Source organism: Stegodyphus dumicola, chromosome 5, assembly GCF_044657685.1.
Source record: "Stegodyphus dumicola isolate Sdum_Otavi_A_Nest chromosome 5, ASM4465768v1".
Classification (NCBI taxonomy): domain Eukaryota; kingdom Metazoa; phylum Arthropoda; class Arachnida; order Araneae; family Eresidae; genus Stegodyphus; species Stegodyphus dumicola.
The window spans coordinates 33,944,134-33,967,445 of record NC_140772.1 but is presented as its reverse complement, the minus strand read 5'-3'; the positions used below and the strand labels follow the sequence as shown (position 1 = coordinate 33,967,445).

Below are 23,312 nucleotides of genomic sequence, written 5' to 3'. Positions count from 1 at the left end.
AAAAATTATTCCATATCCAAGTGTCTAAATTTTCCAGTCTAGTTCAAACATCTTGACTATTACTGATGTAATTTATTAAAAATATAATTTGTATGATTTATAATTATTTAATTTATGATATTATTATAATAAATGAAAGATGTTTGTAATGCTAATATGTATGTTCACCAATACCTTTTATTTTCTCTGTTAGCTCTCGCATTTATTGCTGTTATTCAAGTAATTAGCCTGCTTGTTTTTTATTTTCCTCTTGGCTACAATTGGCTTCGAAAAGTTAAATTGTAACCCTGTAGGCAGCAGGGGGAAGAAATTTTGATTGTCGCAGTTGGACTATAGCTCGACCCCCGGGGGGGGGAGTTTTCATTGGCGCAGTTGGAGTACACCCATTATTATCATGCATCGCTCAATAACTATTCAACTCAAAGACATAATTCGAGTTCTGTTGTAAATATTGTTCTTTAGTGTCAAATATAAATCAGTTTCATCATTTCTTGTGATGTTTGTACATCTGTTATTACAGTGTATTCTTGTAAGGTTCCATTATGTTAATTTAACCATTTATTACGATTTAAATCTTTACTGTCTCTTCTCCTTTCCGTTTCCCTGCCAGAATGCAAATTAGGTGAAGAGTTAGAAGGTTTCTGTTAGCTCAGGTAAGATTTGTATCCTTCGGCTTTGCATTATAGTTTCCGACATTTAAATTGTTACGCCGCTGAAATGTTTGAGCCAATTTCGCGTTACTAGATTTGCGTTTAGTTTGAATTTAACTGTAACTTGTGGCGATCGCCGCGAGTTGTGGTTGCTTACGTGAGCAAGAAAAGTGTCATTTATACTTAAAGTTCTGATTTATGTAATAAAAAGGTTACTTTTAACCTTCTCAAGACTTGCCATTATCTTCCGACACAGCGATAATTCGCTCTACGTCTGCACAGAATTTGAACTTGGTTTGTGTTAAAGAACACCCAACTATATATACTTTATTTAATATAACAATCACTTACTATATATACTTTTTTTTTATATTGATTTAATTCGGGAAACTAAATGCACTTTTTTTCCAAATTAAGCTTCTTTAACATAGAGGTAAAGTTTTATAGCAATTTTCTATTAATTATAGTGTAGATATTCTTTTCTGTATTTTTTTAATTGCCTTTGTGTTTATAGAAATTTCGAATTAATATTGAACGTTGTCCCAGAATTAGCCCCATAAACCGGAATTAACTGTATATGCAAAGAAACAATGTAATGATTTCTTAACCACTTAAAAACTGGATGATAAAATCAAAGGCGGATCGTTATTTTTATTTTTCTGAACTTCAAGTGATTGTAAAAGCAGAAGCGACGCTAAGCATTTGTCTCCCGGTGCAGTCTCTGCGGGTCCTAAAGTTTGTCGTATATATCTTCAACAATACGTTCGTTCCTCTATAGACGAATAAGAAGGGGAAAGTTGAGAGTTTTTGGATAAATGGGAGCGTTTATTTTCGTTTCCCCTTCTACGTGGGAGAAATTTTGCCCTTCGGCTAAATCCTCCACCGACTGACTGAAAAGAAACCAACCCGAAATTTTGCCGTTGCTAAATTCTGTTGTCCAGAGGATACCCGCAATGGTTGCGCCGTGTATGGCCCCGATCCTGTTTAAAGTGTCTACTATATTGATGTGATGTTATTTTATCATTTGATTGCTTCTTTACCTAAATATTATTATAAATTCTAACAACTCCGACTCTAATTTCATATATAGAGGCTGTTCACACATTTCTTAGACGATGTATATTGTATTCACAAAACTAAATTACATAAAATTCTTGTGTTTTAAATGTTCTATTTGACATCCTTTATTCTGAACTATCTTTCGACACCGCAATTTCCAGGATAATAATGCCTTTTGAAGTAGCAGAAAAAGTATTCTATCCCATTCCTCCCGAACAGCTTTCCAGAGTCCTGTTAGGGTTTTGGGACAACGTTTGGATAATGCAGTTTTTAAAAGTCAGAAAGCACAAAAACCCATAGGTGGTGACACATCGGGAGATTTAGTAGGGATATCAGTAAAGGGTATGGCCTTGATACTAGTTTTTTGTTCCATTTCTTTTAGGAAATTTACAGTGGATTTTGATGCGCGACTGCTAGCTTTGATGTCCTGATGGAGTCTCACAGATGGATGGCACTGTGGGTAAAGCGATGGTATTTCATTCAGAAAAATTGGCGATAAAATATGTTCCTGATAGTATTTGGAGTTAATCTTGACATTTTTTTGCACTCTCTTTATTTTTAACTTGCCGTTCTAATAAAAACCAGCAACAATCATGAATATTTTAGAAAAACTTTCTTTCGATTCTTTGAACCATGTACTTAAATTTTTTTCTCCCCTTTTATGATAATAAATGGCTCTTTTTTTGTACAATCATTTAAATACACCCATGCTTCATCTATTGTGACAGTTGTTTTCCATTTTTCTTTGGATAAGTGTTTCTCATATAGAATTCTGCAGCGTGTGCTGCGTTAAGCGATATGCTTTGGAAGAAGACGATGCACACTGCGTTTTTTCGCTTTCTTAAGATTTAAATCAACGTTTATCATTTTGTTTACAGTGGACACCGAGCATTTTAATGATTTTGCAACTGTCCTTTGACTAGGGGGATTTTCTTTTAACATTAAAAAATGTACCTTTGCAATAGTTGATGTCCGTTTTTTCCTTGGATACTTGTTTGGAATTTTTGTCCCACTTGGAGCTCCAATTTGACGTTTTTTTCCTTTCTTGTTGATGATATTACTTATCCGCGCTTTAGATATCACAAAAACCATGACTCTCACATCGTTTTTGGATAACGGAGTATGCATATTTCTCTTCGGAAAGAGCGTAAATGTAGCCTTCGATCCACTGCTTTGTTAAATTCGCCATTTTGAATAAAAACAAAACTTTCAAGCCACAGACGATAATTTTGACTTCTAAAAACATAGCAATTACTTCTTTTGCAGCAAACGATTTTTTATTACCGCTTACCAAAATCGTCTAAAAAATGTGCGAACAGCCTCTGTAGATCGATTGTTCTTGAATAATGTTAAACTTAATTTTCGCTTAAATTATGCTTTCAATCAGTTTTCTTTTGCTACAGGCCTATTATCCTACGCCTTCCAGTGTAGAACATTAATTAATAAAATACAACTAAAAGTTTATTCGTATTACGACTTTTAACAAATTAAAAAAGTAAAAGTTAATCACGGCTCCTCACGGCCTTGTAGAAATACAAGTTTATATTTCCGCAGATAAAGCAGTAGAGTTGTTGTTACTTATGCTCACTTGTCTGACAGTAACATCAGCTCAAGCCCACGAAAATCCTCACGAAAATGCAGGGAGCGCAAGCTACTCCTGCCGTTTGCAACAGCCTTGAGCACCTTACAGGTGACAGTGCAATTTAGCTCAGTTCCACCTCCATTTGTAATGGAGAGCACCCCCATGGAGGTAGGAAGTAAGATGGAGTCGCCCTAAACAAGTTACTCCCGTACCCTGCTCTGAAGCACCGGCGATCCCTACGTGGTGACCAAAACATTGGGTCATTTACCATTGAGTTCTATGGGATTTGACGCGTTCGGATGTAAATATTTTGTAATTACGTCGTAAATATACATATAAATGTATATATTTTCTTTTTCTACAACACTTCAAAGTCCTAAGTATGTGAAAACAACATATTTTTAAACAACATTTCATTCTGAACGGAATTAAATGCTATACTTTTCACAGGACAGTTTTCTCAGAATGGTTTAATTTGAATGAAATATTTTCACAAGTTTTCGTTAATTACATTAGAAAAAAAAAAAAAAAATGAGGTAATTCGATTTTATTCGGTTAAGGTACAAAAATTAAGATCAAAGTTTATTGTATTATTAATATTAAAATTATGCATTATTTCTTTTCTATTTATAGAGCTTCTTCCTAAAATACTTTCTTAAATATGACATGATTTTTTGGCTCCTGAGGCATCTTTTAAATCGAAAAATGTAAGTCAATTTATAATTAATGCTCTATTCGGTTCATTTTAAATTAGAGATTCCTAATAATTAAATAGGTATTAAATAGTACTTGACTTTCTCTGAACATTTCTGAAAGGGAATAAAATAAGTTTTTTTTTTTTTTAAGTATTATTTAAAACTTGTAACTGAGTTATTATAAAATGTAAGGGGAATAATTCTTTTAATTATACTTATCAGATTTTTTTTTTACCCTTCATTTCAACAATACATAATCCAAAACTCTTTATTACGTTCTTAAGTGCGTATCTCATAGCATTTGCTTTACAATACCTTTTAACAGATTGCTTTCCAATGCGAACAATTCTTGCTTATATAGTTTTATAACGTATTTGTCAACAGGATTTCAGTTTATGTTTACAATTCAATATTAAGTTTATTATATATTTAGATAACATTTATAATCATTATAAATTAAATACATTTAATAATTAGATTTCTTCACAGTACTTTCATAGTTGTTTATAACTGAATAAATTCTTCATTTCAAATACATTTATAAATAATTTAATGAATATTTAAGTATTTTGTCAAAGGCAGATACATGTTTTTTGCAAGCACATGCATAAATACCCATACATATTTCCTATTTTTCATTTCCGGCATGTGCAAATCTTTAATTTCTGTGCATTCACTATATTTTTCGTTTAAATGTACCGTAAGGTATTTTTCATTCTTTAAGCATAACATTTTTATTAAAATCTATATTTTCGTAGTGCAACAGCTTAGAATTTTATAAAACAAATTCATAATCAAAATCGCTGTTGTTAGTTATCGAAAAATAACCAAGATGTGATTTTTGCGTAAATGTCACTAAACTATACAAATTGCTATTATCCATCCCACTATGAATGTTTCTTTCATGCGAAAGTGTCCCTTTTTCGATTTCTATGGAACTGTCGTGTGTCGAAATACTATCAGAATCTTGTCAAGCGAGCTTCTGAATGTAAACAAAGAACACCCCGTCTGGTGACCCAAGCTTCAAAGCAGTACTGCACTTTTAACGCGGGTTGGCCCCTCCTCCCTTTCCTATCTCCATGAGCACCTCGTGGGGAAGGCAACGGGTCCGAGAGTCTCCCAACCCTCTCCTCTTTCACCAAACCACACGAGAGGACTTTCGGCTCGCCGTTTATTTAGAGTGCTGCCATGCCGCACCGACACTATACATTTACAAACATCCATGCCTTCACCGGGATTTGAACCCGGGCCCTTCGGCACGGCAGTCAGCGAAGCTAACCACCATATCGGTTAGGCGGCAGCAGTACATGTAGTACCTCGCAACTGAGCTCCTAAAATACGCCACTTCTAACTCTAGTTAGTACTATAAATAGCAAAAGCAAAGAGACAGATTGCACTCATCAAGTCAGGTTTGGTTATTTGAATGTAGCTAATAACAAAAGGCCTATATACGTAAGGAAAGGGATACGTTGGGGCTTTCAAACTTCTGTATTCATACTAAACATGGGTAAAAATCACAAAGCATTCATCAGAATCTACGTGGACAATTGATACGAAGATCCCGAAAGAAGTAGCATTCTGCTTCCCGTGGCTAGATTTTCTCTATTTCCAACTTACACTTCCACTCGCTATAGCCATTTTATTTACTCTTTTGGTAGAGCTGAAGGAAGAAATAGAAGCACCAGGAAGATTTAATAAACACTATGAGAATTAAGATATTCTTTACATTTCTTTCTAGGAAATTAAAATAAAGCATTTTGTTAATTAATTTACATATATTTCGAACTCTTTTGTAGGATTTATGAATGATTTTATGATCGAAACCTCTCATATCTGCCAGCAATCTAGTCTTTGAAAATGACTAGTATTTCTTAGAGTATAAATAAACACTATTGAACAGCCAAAGTCAACAGTAAACCAGTGCCGTATCAGGGAACTTCCACTGCATGTTGGAAATTATTTTTTCCCTTCTTACCACGCGCCTTCGTGGTGTAATTGGGAAGCACGTCCGACTAGTAATCAGATGGTATGAATTTCGAATCCTGGCAAATGCTGTCTGATGTTTCCCGGCTCTAAAATATCAAAATGACTCTGCAGTGGCGTCCAAACTAAAACTGTGGTGGACGATGATAATTCGTCACCACCAGGATTTGACGACTGGGTCTCAACTCGTCTTTTAAGTAGGGGAAGGGGAGTGTAAGGTATTTTCTCACTCCTTACTGAGTGTCTTCGCAGTGTAATTGGGAGTATCTAAGGCTAGGGGTCTGGAGGTCCTACTGGAATCCTGGCGAGAGTATCGCTCGGTTTCTCGTATTTCCACACTTCATAAAAAATAAATTTAAAAAAATAAAAAAAAAGGGGTGGCTAAATAGTCTCTACAGTCTCTTCATCTGCGCCAAACAAAAAGGAAAAAAAAAAAAAAGGTGGGGCAGAAAAAGGCTAGTTTAAGAGAACTGAGGTGGCTTCCTTTCTAAATGAATAATTAAATGTCATTTGGTTCCTTACATATTTGAGAAACCACCTTGGTTGGCTATCTTTTTAGAGAAGAAAAGAATGTTGACTTATGATTGCAAAAATTTATTTATTATATACATCGTATTACATATATATTTTTATATATGGAATTTTAGAAGTTCAAGCAATTGCTTTCTTCAGCAATTTTGCAGCAAAATACTGTGTTCCTGCAAAATTTTGGCGCAGTTTCTTCTAATGCAGGCATATCCCCCATGCGTATATTTTAACTAGTGTTAATTTGTGAAAATTGTTAGAACATAGAATACAAGAAAATACAATGCATAAAAACAATGGCAACACTGTTTATTAATATCGAATTGTTGTTATGTGCATAGTTGCCAGAATTGGAGCACTGTGAAAATTTTGGTTGCTGCTATGGTACTATGGTACTTTACTATGGTAGCTACGCTAATTACTATGGTTACTATGGTAGCTGTTTACTATGGTACTATGGTAGTTTACTATGGTACTATTACTATGGTAGCTGCTATGGTAGCTGCGCTAATACGTAATGGTATTACTATGGTTTCCTATGGTAGCTGCGTTAATACGTAAATTCTAAATCGAGCTTCTTAAAATAACCCCCTCTGAAAGTAATAAATATTTCTGATACATATCAAATATCAGTACTGAGCGTCACTTATACAGAAGACCAAAATGATCTGGAAGCAAAGATAGTCATCTAGAAAAGACAATAAAGGCTTCATTGCATTTGTTCAAGACATTCAGCGATACACTAAAATTCCGCTTAACCTTTATTTACCACAATTCGGATAATGAAATGGGAAGACAAATACAGTTCAGTTTCTCTAATAAGTTTTCGTTTTCAGATGATTTTTAGAATTTCGATACATAAAAGTACTGTTCAGTATCATGTTTAACTGCTGAGAATTATAGCAATCATTTCATGTAGACTTTCACCCGTAAAAGTGATAAGTACATCTTAGAACATAAATAAACATGGGTACTGAACATCATCTGCTTAAGGTATTGCCTACCAGCAGCCGAGTGGCAAAGTCGCTCAACTATGGTAGTTTGGTTTGGTGTTCGAATTCCGGAGAACAGATCGGCTGCATGGGCGTTTTCGTAGTTTTCCCATGTGTAACGTGTATACGAGCCAGTTTCCCTTAAAAAATCCTCCACGAATGCATCTCTTCCTTTAGGCATGTTATGAAACGCCTATAGAGGGCGCTCTAACTTCCCTATTTCTTCGAGTTAAAATTATGAACCGTAACTAGATGTATAGAATGTTTGAAAGAGAGCCGTCTGACCTAATAAGTATCGGCCAGAGAGCATTTATGCTCTATTTCAGTAGCTTTTTTTTTACTTATTACGTACTCCGCCCTTAGGTACCACACGAAAAGGGAGAGATTTCCCGGGGAGGTCTTTTTAAGGGAAACTGGCTCGTATCCACATTTCACATGGGAAAAACACGAAAACGCCCATTCAGCCAGCTCGTTCGCCGGGACTCGTACCCCGGGCCGAACTACCAGTGTTCAGCGGTTTTTGCCGCTCGGACGTTGGTGGGCTACAGTAACTTAAACCTGTAAATAAATTGTTGTTTTGTTTCTAAAGTTTGACTTTTATCATCTATTGTTTTAAACCTAAACCACCGAAAAAACTTAATTAATTAACTTTAATATTGTTACCTTTACTAGATTTGTCTTGCAGATCTGGAGTGCTTTGCCATGAAGAAATAAACCTAACTTCCTAAGATATTAGAGAGTATTAGGATTTTTGACACAGTATATACGAAAAAAAAAAGTTTAATTTTATAAGCTGTTCTGTGGGGTTCTGTTTATTTTTACTAAAGTAACCAATTCTTTAATATAAACTCTGCTATTAATGTAAACTATGTTGGACTAACTGTAGCAACGAGGTGTCCTCTGGTGAGTAGCGAGACAAATACTTCAGTAAAAGCCAAGCGATGAACCTGTTAGGTTGTATCAGATTCTTGCTCTGTAATATTCTTAAAATTAAATGTGATGTCTGTGTGTAACTTAAACCCGTTAATAAATTGTTACACTATAAAAGACTCTTTTATCACCCCATCCAAAACGACCCCCTTACACTAACAGTTATTTTATTTTGTGAGCCTTTTCTCAATTTAGTTTATTCTCAATTCTTTTAGTTTTATTTTCTTCCGCCTTCTTAGCAGGCCTTCGTAGTGTAGTGGTCAGCACGCTGGGCGCGTATTCGAGAGGTTTGTGGTTCGATTCCCGGCGAAGGCGTTCCTCATTTTTCACATCTACTGCTTCGAGAAAAACCTAATGTCTCTACAAGTTCGCCTCGCGTTTCTTCGTCAGAATGTAAATGAAGTAGGGTGAACAAGTGTATTTAAAATGTTGGAAAGAAAAGGGTAGGCTTTATCTCCTGTGCAAGAAGTCGCGAGGAACAACATTTAGGTAGATCTAGTTACATTTTATGATAACTTATCTAGTTACATTTTATGATAGCTAAGCGTACTGGATCTAGTTTTCCCAGTGGAGTAACTGGGTGTTGTCCCTTAAAACTGTGGCAACAAGAACCAGCAATACTTTATATTTACCTACAGGAACGCACAACTGCTGTCCTTGCTTCAACCTGTACCCGTAACTGGAAAGTTCATCCGACTAGTATTAACTTGAAGGTCTGAACTTCGAATTTCGGCAAGAGCACATTTTTTACATCTCCTGCTCCAAAATAAATTGCCTAATAGTCCTAATAGTCTTGCTGAGGTAACCTTCTTAAGGGGACTCATACACCTTAAAACCCATAAGATGTTCTAATAGGTGACTGTTGCAAGAATTGGGATAAATTATTTATTTTAAAAGCAATTACTACGAAATTTTTACAGCTGACTACATAATATAGCTGCTTTCTGAAATAGTAATCAGAAAGTTTGTGTTGCCACAAATATTTTTATAATTTAATCCGCTTTGTGACAACATTTTTCGTCATGTTTCCAACTTGCGCGCACAGTTTAAAACATTCTGTTTCATAATTTAATTCCATATTTAATATATAGCTTTTATAACATTTGGAAACTACTGTGAACCTAAAATTCTAAAAATTTCATGTTCAATTTTTATTTTATCTTGAGTTAAGTTTATAAAATGAATTTTATTAACAAAATTTTTAATGTTTTCGTCCATACAATTTTTCAATATTGTTGGTTCAGTTAGAAAGTAGTGCCAATATAAAGAATTCCATCGAATTTCAAGTATGTACCATTAGCCATTTTTAAAATATCCTGCGCGCAAGGTGGAAACACGGCGAAATATTTTGTCACAAAGAGTATTAAATTACAAAAATATTTGTGGCAACACAAACTTTCTGGTTACTTATTTCCAAAGCAGCTATATTATGTAGTCAGCTGTAAAAAGTTGGAAGTAATTGCTTTTAAAATAAATAAAATATCCCAATTCTTGCAACAGTCACATATTCGGAGATCACAAGGGGTTTAAGGTGTATGAGTACCCTTAAGATAGTTACCTCAGCAAAAAATCGAAGCATCTGGAAACGTGGATGGTCGTTTGAGAGAAGATTCTCTGCACTTTTCTTTTACCCGAACAAAGGCGAAAGTGACTTTGACCCAAATTCTATCATGACTTTTTTTCCGTAATTAAAATTTTACATTTTAAGTACTTAATATTTCACTACTTTCAGTATATAGTATTCTATTTTTAATAAAGACATACTTTAAATTTCACAAAGTTACATTTAAAATTTGAATTTGAATTTTGTAGCGATGTAAATAAATAAAGCGTTATTATCCCGCGTCAGTTCCGTTTTTGCCCTAAAATATAAAAGAACTCTTAAGATTTCAAATATATGCGATTTCAAATAAAAGCAAGATCCAGTTTTAAGCTTAAAAGGCGAAATTGTCCATTTCTCTTCATATCCCCGATCCCAAGAATCCACAGCCACCCCCAAAAAATCAATAGAACAGACTGAACTTTTTATTGCTTTCTCCCGCTAAAAGGAGCGGAGAGAGGGAAAATTCGGTTGCCATGACTACTCATCACGTACACGTGACCAAGGAGTCGCCGATTTTAAATATTGACCCGATAAAAGATTTTTCCAAGAAACCTTTACAGAAAGGTGTTTGTCCGGAAATTATCTGGAGAACTTGGGGCTTCTTTCTTGAGAAATAGAGTTCTTCCTGTTTCAAAGGGTTACTGAGACTTCTTGATGTTTTTTCTACTCGTGGAAAATAAGTATTTTTGAGAACATTTAATTGCCTTTAATTAATTTATAATACAACCAAAATGTAATAATTCCTGATGGTTTATAATGAGAGTAAATTATAGTTTGCAGCTGACCAAACGACGCAAATATTTATCCAATGAAACGACTGCAAATATTTATCTAAATGAAACGACTGTAACCAAGATTTCAAATGAACGGAATTCTTTCTACAGAGAGCGAATCGACATCTATGAAAGATAAACATCGATATCTTTGAAAACAAAGATATCGATGTTTATCTTTGTTTTCAAAAATACTAGTCATTTTCAGAGATGGCCATCTTAGGGAGACGATCACAACAAGATGATTAAGAATGATGAATATTGCTTTTCTGATTGGGAAAACGCCTTTCTAGAGCTATGGAAGTCGTGACAATGAGTTTCACAACGTAAACAAATTTATTGATATAAATAGATTTCGTTGTAACAGTGCCGGATTCATGTATAAGCTGCACATATTGGGATTATATTATAACAGTGCCGGACTTATACATAAGCCCTATATCTCAAATAGCCTATATCCTATTTGAGGTATAGGGCCCCCACTTTCTTGGGGGCCCCTCCCAAAAATTGTACCATATCCCATATAAAAAAATTGACTTATATCCCTCATAAAGGGCCCTATATCTCAAATAGCTTAGGATCTCGTCAAATCTTGCGTTGTAAAGCCAAATATCAAGAGCTGCTGCATAAGTTAGTCGTTAATAAAGGCAGACTTCCTTTTGAACTAATAGGGTAAAAAGTCAAATCGTATCACTTATATACAGTGAATGGGGAAAAAAAAAAAAAAAAAAAAAAAAAAAACGATACAATTTCGTTTCAGTAATTATATTAGAAAAGAATTCTACTTTCTAGTCTTTTTTTTTTTTTTTTTTTTTTCTTCCGCTGCCTTCTTAAGATCTGTGTTACATGTCCACAATAAGAAAAATCTTGGAAGCTGTCGTATAGATGGAAACTCTGTTGGAGATGTTTTTCAGTTAGATTCAGCTATGGCTATTGAATACGCATCTTTATTTTAAGCATCATTCATATAGAAATCGTAATTAAAAAAAATGAAAGCTTTCAGATTTTATATTGCGCCCAAACATTTTTTTCCCCTCATTTATAGGCACATACACGTTTCAAGAGCATTTAGGCTAAAAATATTTAAAAACAGCATATCTTTAGAATTTCAGTTGGAAATAATGTTTTATTTCATATATATTTTTTATTTTATAAATGTTTTATCCCTTACAGTGTTGCCAGTGCTCACTTTGAAATTGTTGATTTTTTTTAATCAAAAATTCATTAAAGTTTTACGAAATATGAAATAGACAATAAAAGAAATTCTCGATTCAAAATTCGAGCTTCCAGGTATCCATGTTCGGGTGCAGGACTATGTCATTCAGAATTTGATGACCGTTGTTTTTTCACAATGCAAGAAACATACATACATGCATGTATGTATGTTTCTTGCAGATTCGTCATTATTTAGTTTCTTTAAATATAATACAGGGCAATAATATTTGGTGGCAACAATCTGAATAGTCATTCGGACATTTAAGGCGTTTCGACCCGAAACGAGACTAATACACTGACTACCAATAAGTATTTGGACACTTATGCAAATGACAATATCGGCGGTCCTAAGGTACGTCACAGACTCCGCCGGTATATATCGTGTAGGAAACAGCATCGGCTTTAGTCGCATGCAAGATGCCTCGCAGTTCGGAGCTCTCTGATTTCGAGAAAGGTATAATTATCGGGTGTGACATATGTGGCCGATCCTTAAGGGACATATCTAGCGATCTGAAGTACCCAAAATCGACAGTGGCCTATGTGATTAAGAAGTGGAAGGTGAGCGGTGATTGTCCGAATGTGTCCCGAGTCGGCAGACCAGCGAAACTGGGAGATAGAGACCGACGGGTGCTGTCCAGAGAAATTCGGAAGAACCGCACCCAACCGATGGCCCTCATCTGCGAGGAGTTTCAACAGGCATCCGGAAGTATTTTTTCAATGAATACCATCCGTAAGGAAGCACATCTGCTTGGTTTTCACGGTCGTGTTGCTGCCCATAAGCCCTTGATCACAAAGTCCAAAAGCAGATCGAAATTGGACCGTAGATCAGTGGAAACGGGTTCTTTGGAGTGACGAGTCAAGGTTCACCCTTTACCGTTCGGATGGCAGGGTCTGTGTCTGGCGTCTACCTGGAGAACGTCTCCTGCTAGAATGCATTGTGCCAACAGTCAAGTTCGGCGGAGGTGGAATTATGGTCTGGGGGTGTTTCTCCTGGTATGGGCTGGGACCCTTGGTCCCCATTCATGGCAAGCTCAACTCCGATGCCTACTGCACTATTTTGGATGACAGTGTGCTTCCTACGTTGTGACAGTTTTACGGGTTGCACCCCTGTTACTTTCAGGACGACAATGCCAGTTGTCATGTTTCCACGTTAACCAAGGCTTGGTATGGTGCCAATGGAGTTCATCGAAAGGACTGGCCTGCCGAGAGTCTAGACCTGAACCCTATCGAAAACCTCTGGAACGAGTTGCATCGCCGAATTCAGGGGTGCACTACCCGTGCAAAATCGGTGAAGAAACTTCTATGTCTTCTCCAAGCCGAGTGGAAGAAAATACCACTAGCTGTCATACAAAGACTTGTGGAAAGTATGGCCCGGAGTGTCCACGCTGTAATTACCTCTCGTGGAGGCTCTACCAACTATTGATTTTGAATTAAGTTAGTTTTTCTTTTCTATCACAGGTGTCCAAATACTTATTGGTAGTCAATGTAGCCTTTCTAGGTTAACTCCCATTTGGGCTAAAAAGCTTTTATAACAAGCTTTTAATGTTTCTAGCTACTTTATGTATGCTTGACTTCGAAGAAACCTAGTTGAATTATGTAGCGACTTATCGCTGAGTCCAAGTGTATAAACGACAAAGTCCAGAGAAGGGTTAACCTCACCCTTTATTATCTCAAACTAAGAATACAGATGGCCCCTTTCTCGGGCTTATAGAAAAGCCTCCACTTGGGCATTAAATCAATATAAGAAAATAAGAAACTAATCTAATGTTAATCTGAACTTAACTTAGCCGAAGCTGTACAAAATTATCTAACGTATTTGGCCTTGAATTAAATTAACCGGCGAATATCAGCAGCCACATACAATACGGCCAATCGTAGTCGGCTTTAAAGAACGAAGCAGCCTGACGGCAGACACGCACCACTGATGACTCCTATGCTCTTCTCCTGAAGTAAGCGAAACCTTCTTTTAAATACTCTTTCTACCTCATTTACATGATACGCGGTACTAAAAACTTATTATGGCTGGGAATAGTAGGTGGGAAACGAGAATGGAAATAAAGTATGTTTAAAAATTAAAATAACTGTTAGAAACTTAAAATAATCTCTTACAAGCTTTTATTTAAAGCTCATAAAATCATCAATAAACTAAAAAGAAAAAAATAATTTATTATATAAATTAATGGAAACAAGAAATTAAATAATTCTTTCTACAAAAGTTTTGGTTTTAATTTTATCACATATGCGTCATAAGTTTTTGCATAAGAATCATATGATAGGGATTAATTTTTAAATAAAAATTTAGAAGATTTTGAAATAATAGTTTAGAACGATTTATTATAAGCATATTACTAGGTTTAAAATCAAAAAGAGAAATTATCGAATTAAAAAGAAAACTTTAAGGTACAAGTTAAAGTTAGAATTTTACCTCGCTTCTTCCTTATCTTACATAGTATGCAATGACCACTGCACTAAAACCATGTTTGCTTTCTCTGGAAATGAGCAGGGAGAGTTAATATTTAGAGAATTGAAACGACCCACCTATAAATCGGAATAGTATTCTTTCAAGGAAGGAGAATATTTATGGAATGATTTGAGAATGGGTAAATTTATAACATATTAACGGTTAAGGTTTTTATGCCTTTAGTAAATCTGTATGAAATATTTTTAGAATTATCAACAATTTTAAAGTTGTCTCAGTGCCGCTAAGCCTTTTTTTAATGGCGGCCATTGATGTTTACATTTGAAACAGGAGACTAGTGGATTTGTTGCCAATCTAGAGAAACTTAGCTTAGCAACAACAAAGATAACGTATTCATTTATTATTGCCAATTAAATCATGCTTAATTCTTTCTGGAATTTTTTCGAGGAAATAAGTGTTTAAGATTTACTTCTTAATTTTTAATATAGATATTTTGAGTTTTTATGTATTTTTGCCTTCTCGCGAAGTGAGAACTGAATTAATTGAATGAGAAATACTAAATCGTCTGTTATTTATTTATAACATTTTAACATAGCATAACATATTAACGATTTCGAAATATTGGAATTCGAACATTTTTCATCATTTTACAGTTCAGAGTTGCAATTCCAGATTTTTCTGATGGAATAAAAATAACTGAAATGTTCTCATTCGCATTTATTGGAAAATATGGAAATTATCTCATCTATAAATTCTCCTTCTTTCCATTCAATAACATTTTAATTGAGCAAAAAATTTACCCATTCTCAAATCATTTCATAAATATTCTCCTTCCTTGAAAGAATACTATTCCGATTTATAGGTGGGTCGTTTTAATTCTCCAAATATTAACTCTGCCTGCTCATTTCCGGGGAAAGCGAACATGGTTTTAGTGCAGTGGTCTTCAATCTGCATTTAGTAGTTCATGTGCTCTTGCACAAGTGAAAATGAAAACTAGCAGGAACTTTTGAATTTCATGTGACTCGAAACTGAAAGGTCTAAGGTAATAAATTACATGTATTTTGATTTCTATTACTATTGATATCTAAAATAATATAAAGGAGATCAGCTGTAATGAAGTAAGAATTTTCTTTTAATTTTTTTCACATAAAATGTTTAAAAAAAATCTGATGTGTACACCACATGACTTCCTTGTATTGGAATATTAAATTGGAATAATAATTATACGCATTTTTTTCTTGCATTTCATTTAAACTTATTGGATTGAATTAAATCTACTTCGCCGACAGCGCATAAAACACAATAGAATAAATACATTCTTTAAAATTCACTCTAGTATTTGTTTACCATAGCGACACTCTGGCGCTAGATTCACTTAACAGTATTAATAATTATGTAACGGAAACTAAGTTAACTGTTATATAATCCAATAATTATATAACATTCGTTCATATTATAACTCATAATGCACAAAATTTATATCATTTAAAGAATAGAATTATCTAATCGTTGCCACATGTTCTATTCAAATACTATAATAAAGCTAGAATGATGTATAAAAGAAATTAAGCAAACAAAACAAAAAAGAAACAGTTTTTCACAGACGATTGAGTATTTCTCATTTAATTAATTCAGTTCTCGCTTCGCGAAAAGGCAAAAATACATAAAAACTCTAAATATCTATATTAAAAATTACGAAGTAAATCTTAAACACTTATTTTCTTGAAAAAATTCCAGAAAGAATTAAACATGATTTAATTGGCAATAATAAATGAATGCGTTATCTTTGTTGTTGCCAAGCTAAGTTTCTCTAGATTGGCAACAAATCCACTAGTCTCCTGTTTCAAAAGTTAAACATCAATGGCCGTCATTAAAAAAGGCTTAGCGGCACTTAGACAACTTTAAAATTGTTGATAATTCTAAAAATATTGCATACAGATTTACTAAAGGCATAAAAACCGTAACCGGAAGATAAAAACAACATAATACAATCATTTTTAAAGCAAAAGATGTACAATTTACAAACATGCAAGAGTAAAGAAACTGAGATCACTGAGCCGGGTATCAGAGTGGATATATATATAAATATATTTATATACGTTTGGTGCGGCCGATTGCGACCAAAATACGAGGTGCAAATCTACATGTTATAGCAGTCCTATATACAAAATTTCAACGTTCTGAGGCTACTCGTTTTTGAGTTATGCGAGATACGTACGTACGTACAAACGTACGTACCTACGCACGTACGTACATACGTTCGTACAGACGCCACGAAAAATTCTCTTCAGAATTAATTTTAAAGCAGTTTTATAATTTTTTTGAAGGAAAAGAGTATTTTATTCTGTTCTTACGTACAGATATCACGCAAAGACATCGTTAAATTGCATTCGATAGCGGTCAAAATGATATTTTCGTTGAAATATGCTGCCTGAAACTTTTCGCGATCACAATACTTCCTTTTTACATCGTACAAGGAAGTAAAAATGAGTTTTATGAGTTTTTTTAAGCCAACAATTTGATTACCACAGCTTTAGTCACTTGTATCAACATCAGTCTTACACGTAGCTAAAAGAAATGTTGTTCGAATAGTAGAACGTTCTGTTCATATAGCGATTCATTTCAAAATATAGGTGTTTCGGGACCCTCATTTATTTTAGGACTTCGTATTTCGTTGGTATTTTTCCACTGGAATTGTGACTGCTTTTAAAAACTTCAAAAATACTAATTCCAAGCCACAGCAGAGTCCTGTCAAAATTTTAACACTAATGCTGTTGAAACAGCGTGTAAAATATTGCACCTTCCAACACGACATCAGACAATTCAAACATCAGAATTTGTGCCTGTAAGAGAAGCGGTTTTGAAATAACGTGCTTGGTCACCTAAGCAACGAAACCAATTGCCAAGAAATGATAAAGCGTGACGGGATGTATGTCTCTTTCCCACCTCTAACATTTTACTTCCTTGTACGAAGTAAAAAGGAAGTATTGTAATCGCGAAAAGTTTGAGGCAGCATATTTCAAGGAAAATATCCATTTTGACCGCTATCGAATGCAATTTAACGATGTTTTTGCGTGATATCTGTATACGTAAGGGCAGAATAAAATACTCTTTTCCTTCAAAAAAATTATAAAACTGCTTTAAAATTAATTCTGAAGAGAATTTTTCGTGGCGTCTGTACGAACGTATGTACTTACGTGCGTAAGTACGTATCTCGCATAACTCAAAAGGGAGTAGTCTCAGGACGTTGAAATTTTGTATATAGGACTGCTATAACATGTAGATTTGCACCTCGTATTTTGGTTGCAATCGGCTGCACCAAACGTATATAAATATATTTATATATATATCCACTCTGTTACCCGGCTCAGTGATCTCAGTTTCTTTTCTCTTATATGTTTGTAAATTGTACATTTTTTGCTTTAAAAATGATTGTATTATGTTGTTTTTAACTTCCGGTTAAGGTTTTTATGCCTTTAGTAAATCTGTATGAAATATTTTTAGAATTATCAACAATTTTAAAGTTGTCTCAGTGCTGCTAAGCCTTTTTTTAATGGCGGCCATTGATATTTACATTTGAAACAGGAGACTAGTGGATTTGTTGCCAATCTAGAGAAACTTAGCTTCGCAACAACAAAGATAACGCATTCATTTATTATTGCCAATTAAATCATGCTTAATTCTTTCTGGAATTTTTTCGAGGAAATAAGTGTTTAAGATTTACTTCTTAATTTTTAATATAGATATTTTGAGTTTTTATGTATTTTTGCCTTCTTGCGAAGTGAGAACTGAATTAATTGAATGAGAAATACTAAATCGTCTGTAAAAAGCTGTTTCTTTTTTGTTTTGTTTGCTTAATTTCTTTTATACATCATTCTAGCTTTATTAGAGTATTTGAATATAACATGTGGCAACGATTAGATAATTCTATTCTTTAAATGATATAAATTTTGTGCATTATGAGTTATAACATGAACAAAATATATAAGTTAACTGTTATATAATTATTAATACTGTTAAGTGAATCTAGCGCCAGGGTGTCGCTATGGTAAACAAATACTAGAGTGAATTTTAAAGAATGCATTTATTCTATTGTGTTTTATGCGCTGTCGGCGAAGTAGATTTAATTCAATCCAATAAGTTTAAATGAAATGCAAGAAAAAATGCGTATAATTTAATATTCCGTACAAGGAAGTCATGTGGTGTACACATCAGATTTTTTTTGATAAACTTAACCATGATAATTAGTTTTCGTTTTAACTTCTCTAGGTGAATATGGAGGCTGGAAGGAGAACAGCGAGCGGATCATAAAATAGAAAATCCGAATGTGATTGACAAAGTGAAAAGCAGGATCTGGAGATTAAACGAAATGTGAAACAGCGATCTAAAAGTGAAAATTTATTAAAAGGACAAATGCTTCAAGACAAAAAAAATTAAGAACTTTTAACAAACCAAATGCAATGAAATTTCTGAAGGCTATGGTTTCTGAGAGCACAAATGCATTATTTCTCACACACTTTCTTGTTCTGCAATGTAAATCTTTGAAATGAGAGCAGAAAAAGTTACTAGTAAAACTTTTGAAATTTTCATATTTTTTGAAAATTCATTTCTAATTCTCTTGTTTTGTTCTAACTATCCTATCTCCATTTTCATATTGCTGTGAATTTTCTCCTACCCACAGTGCTAGATAGCTCTAGACAGTAATGATGATTAATACGCATTTTTACTTACATTCTCAGAACTACTGGTCAGATCAGAGATGGATGCAGCGAGAATGTTCATTGCAGTTTACCCTCTTCCTTGTAGGTAATCCAATCACATTAATGTGATTACATATTAATATCCAGAATATTACCATAAACAACGCGCGGTAGTAGATAGCGAGATTAGGAGGAACTCGGTAAGATCCTGTAAACTATTCACATGCGTATGAAAACATGCTAACTGCTGTGTCGAAATGGCCCCTGAATAATAAAATTTCACTTCTTAGGTTTTAAATACCACGGTTTTTGACTGTAAAATAAATATTAAATGTAGCATGGACAAGATCATATCTTTATTCAACATTTAGAATTCAATTCCCATTTTAAAAAGAAATATTATTCCAAGTAAGCAATATTTTCGCCGTCATTTTACAAAATATAAATTTAAAGCGATGTAATAGTATTCATTTTCAACATTCTCCCCATTTTGAAAAATGGGAATTTTGCAATATTAAATACAACTTAAAGTTTTAAACAACAAATAAAGTTCACAAAGTTCTAAATGACTTGTAAAGTTCACAATTTCAGTTTTCGTGGAGAATGCACTTCTGTACCTAGACGAGTTTTTCTAAAAGACCGTAATACCTGTTCTCTGATGGATGTAGATTGACTTAAGGAAGAAGAGAAACACAGCAAAGTAAAACATAAAATTACCAAAGCAAGAACCTTGTGTTTGGGGTAGATTTTAGTCAAGACTCTATACCGATTTCGAGGGCATATAGGTACAGGTCCCTCTTCATCACAAGCAAAGAAATCTGCGTGATGAACAGGGACTTATACCTGTTCGCCCTTGAAATCGATGCCCTTGAAATCTTGACTAAAACCTATGCCAAACACAAGGTTGTTGCTTTGGTAATTTTGGTAAATTTGGTAATTTTGGTAATTTTGGTAATTTTGGTAAATTTGGTGGCGAAGCACACGACAGTTATCTATCTGTGGGCAGGGATACCTTCCCAGAGGCCTTTCTTATGGAAATTCCCACGTATTCACGTTGCATTTAGGCAAACTCAGGAAAGCTCCCATGCAACCAGCCCATTTCTCGGGATTTGAATCCGGGTCGAACTACATGAATCAGCGGTTTTGCCTCTCGACCGCTGGTAGGCCTGATAGGTAAAGAAGGAAGATGGGGTTTTCGCTTCTTAACTCCCGCCGCTGATATAAGCGTTTTCCCGAGGACTAATTGTTAGAAGAGAAGGCTTACTTGATGAAAATTAATCTTAGTTTCTTACTCTTTGCGAAATTCATGCACTTTTAAAAATTTGTATGCTTGGTTCCTAGGGATACACAAATTATACTTTTAAGTTTTTAAGTTGTCCAACCAATTATACATTCATTCAGTTTGTCAGGTGCCCAACCAATTATTTATAGAAAATATTAATAACACAAAGCCTTTCTAGCACGTCCCACCACGGTTCCAGAGGATTATAATCTCCTGTGAAGACCCTGTGTCCAGAGGAAACCCACCCTGTGTACACAGGAAAAGAGAAATGATATCCATTAGTGTTCTTTTAAGAGAAACGGTGTCGTATACTGATGTTTGTGTATGTTCTCAGAAAAAATGGTCAATTCTAAAAAGGTGGCTCCACGAGAAGATGCACTGTGATTTTATTTTCAGATGAAATATGCTCAGTATGATCATTGAAAATGATAAAGGTATCTTAAGTTATATGAGGTATGCGTATTAAACAAGTAATAAAAAAAATCCTACTCAGTCAATTCCTACTCAGGTCAAAAAAGAAAAAATTTTAAAATTAAAAAAAAACATTTAAATTAAAAATTAAAAAAAATTTAATATGTGAAAAAACTGTATCAACATCAAGTGTTATTTATTCACTACAAGTTGAAAAAATTGTATTTGAACTTGAGTGGATGAATAAAAAATATTTTATTAACGATTGAAAATTAATTAATTAATAATTAATTAAATAAAAAAGTTAAAGCCAATTCCTACTTAGGTCAACAACAAAAAATATTCTTAATTAAAAATTTTAAAAAATTAATATGTGAAAAAAAACTGTATTAGCATCAAGTGTCATCCACTACAAGTTTAAAAAAATGTATTTGAACTTGAGTGGATGAATAAAAAGTATTTTATTAACGATTGAAAATTTTAACATGATATAGGGAGAGTGTGAGCTAATAATAGGAATTTAAAAAAAAAGGGACGATCTTCAAGGACCGCCGATCAGATTGGCCATTATTTATTATAAGAACATTAATAACCATCAATAATGGGCATTATTATTCTAAGGAATTATATTCACAAATGACTTAAAGTCAGCTGGAACTGTGGATGTTCAAGTTAAGGAGATTTTACTGTAGAAACATTTTTCTAAATAAAAAGTTTTATTAGTTATCTTCATTATGCATGTACCAAGAGCCATCTCTAAGAAGATCATCCACGGATCCAGATGATTTTTGATCGTCTGTGCATATTCAATACCAGTGTTTATTTATGTTTTTTAAAACATTAGTTACTTCATGTTCTTAAATGAGTTGTCGCTATGAGATTGCAAATAGTATTAAACTGCTGAAGAAAGTTATATAAATGCTTAAATTATAAATTTAAAATGCGGAGAAATCTTTCATAGCCACCAGCTTCCACAGACGACGACATTTGATACAGACGAGTGTCTCTTAGAACATAAACGAAAATTGGAACTGGATATCACCTTTCTAAGGCAACCGTGTTCCTAGAAGACACAAATCGTTTGGAGCAGTAGTGTTTGTCAATTCTTGTATGTTTTCGAACATTTTACTTTCTTAAAATTTGATAATCCCTAGATTAGTAACTAATATACCTTGAACCCTCTCATGAATACCTTCCTAAGACGAACACCTCTGAAAGTAAACAGTACAATGAACTCTTTCGTACTTAGCATCGTCTTAAACGATGATATTTGAAAATGACCAATAGTTCTGGTAATATAAAGAAACAAATTACTTAGAATCATTCCTTTAGGATGACGAACACTAGAAAAGATGAAATTCACCTGCGCCTTGGGTGGTTGTCTCAGAGACGATTGACTGCATGTAGTATTTTGGATAATTTCCTAGTGCTTCCTCTTATTTTATGAAGTTAAAATTTTATGTAAGCTTTTGTACTCAATAAAATTAACGAATTCTGCATCTATATGACTTACTTTCTCATATTAACTATTGAGAAATACGCGAAATCGACAAAAGGAAGGAAAAAGTTAATATTTTCTGAGGCATTTGGAGGAATTACAAATGAATTTAGCTAATTAAATGAATCACGTGATATTCTTTGGTGCTCTGTTTCTTATATTTCGGTTTGTTCAAATACAAATTTATCTTGATTATTGCTGGATATAAGTAGAATTGACTCAATTTACTAAACGTCTATGCAAAAAGACTTCGAGTTTGCAAATGAAGGATTAATAACAAAAATGCGTTGCCATTTCAAACATATATTATAGTAATAACACCAGACTGAAAAATTAAGAAATATATGTAACTGAAAAAAAATGATGCATAACTCCTGTTATTGTCCTGAAATAATCATGAAATTGCCATCAAACTTTTCAATTTTTGTAAATCTTGAAATGCAAAACTAAGCGGAATGAGCCGTATCTAAGAAAAGTACCCCTAAATCCAGGCACATTTGTTCTTCTGTGAATGCGGCACACCGGTGTGCCATGAGTAGGATATAGGTGTGCCGCAATCAAATACATGTATTTGACATTTTGCAATTTTTTATCATGTATTTAATACACAATGACAATTTTTTCCCCTTAATAATGTCTATTTTAAATGTTTTTATATATTTCACTGTTGTGTGGTTGTGTGTGTGATTGTAAGTGTGTCAGCATTTGAATTTTTTCGGCACTTCCTGGATAACTGGGAACTCTTTGGTGTGCCACGAAATTCCAGAAGGATTTTTTGTGCGTCGCAGATGAGAAAAGGTTGCGGAGCACTGATCTTAGAGAGATGATTTTCGAGATGATTTTCAATAAGAATACTTATTTATGTATATGAAATATTGATCACTTCCGGAAATCGTTATCATACGGAAGTGGTCACCGCGATAATGCTTACTGTATTACATAATTCTAAATTTAACATAAAACTTTTTCGAATGAAAAAACGAAGAAAAACGCGG

The 23,312-nt window shown here is 34.0% G+C and overlaps 1 long non-coding RNA gene across 2 annotated transcripts in view; it reads left to right on the top strand.

Moving 5' to 3' along the window:
• The window catches only part of LOC118183234 (uncharacterized), an 83,646-nt gene extending 64,633 nt beyond the window's left edge, over positions 1 to 19,013 (top strand). For both annotated transcript variants that reach the window (XR_015041099.1, XR_004757204.2), the window contains exon 2: positions 18,696 to 19,013. This is a non-coding gene — a long non-coding RNA (uncharacterized LOC118183234). The remainder of the gene's footprint in view (positions 1 to 18,695) is intronic.
• The last annotated feature ends 4,299 nt before the right edge of the window (positions 19,014 to 23,312 follow it).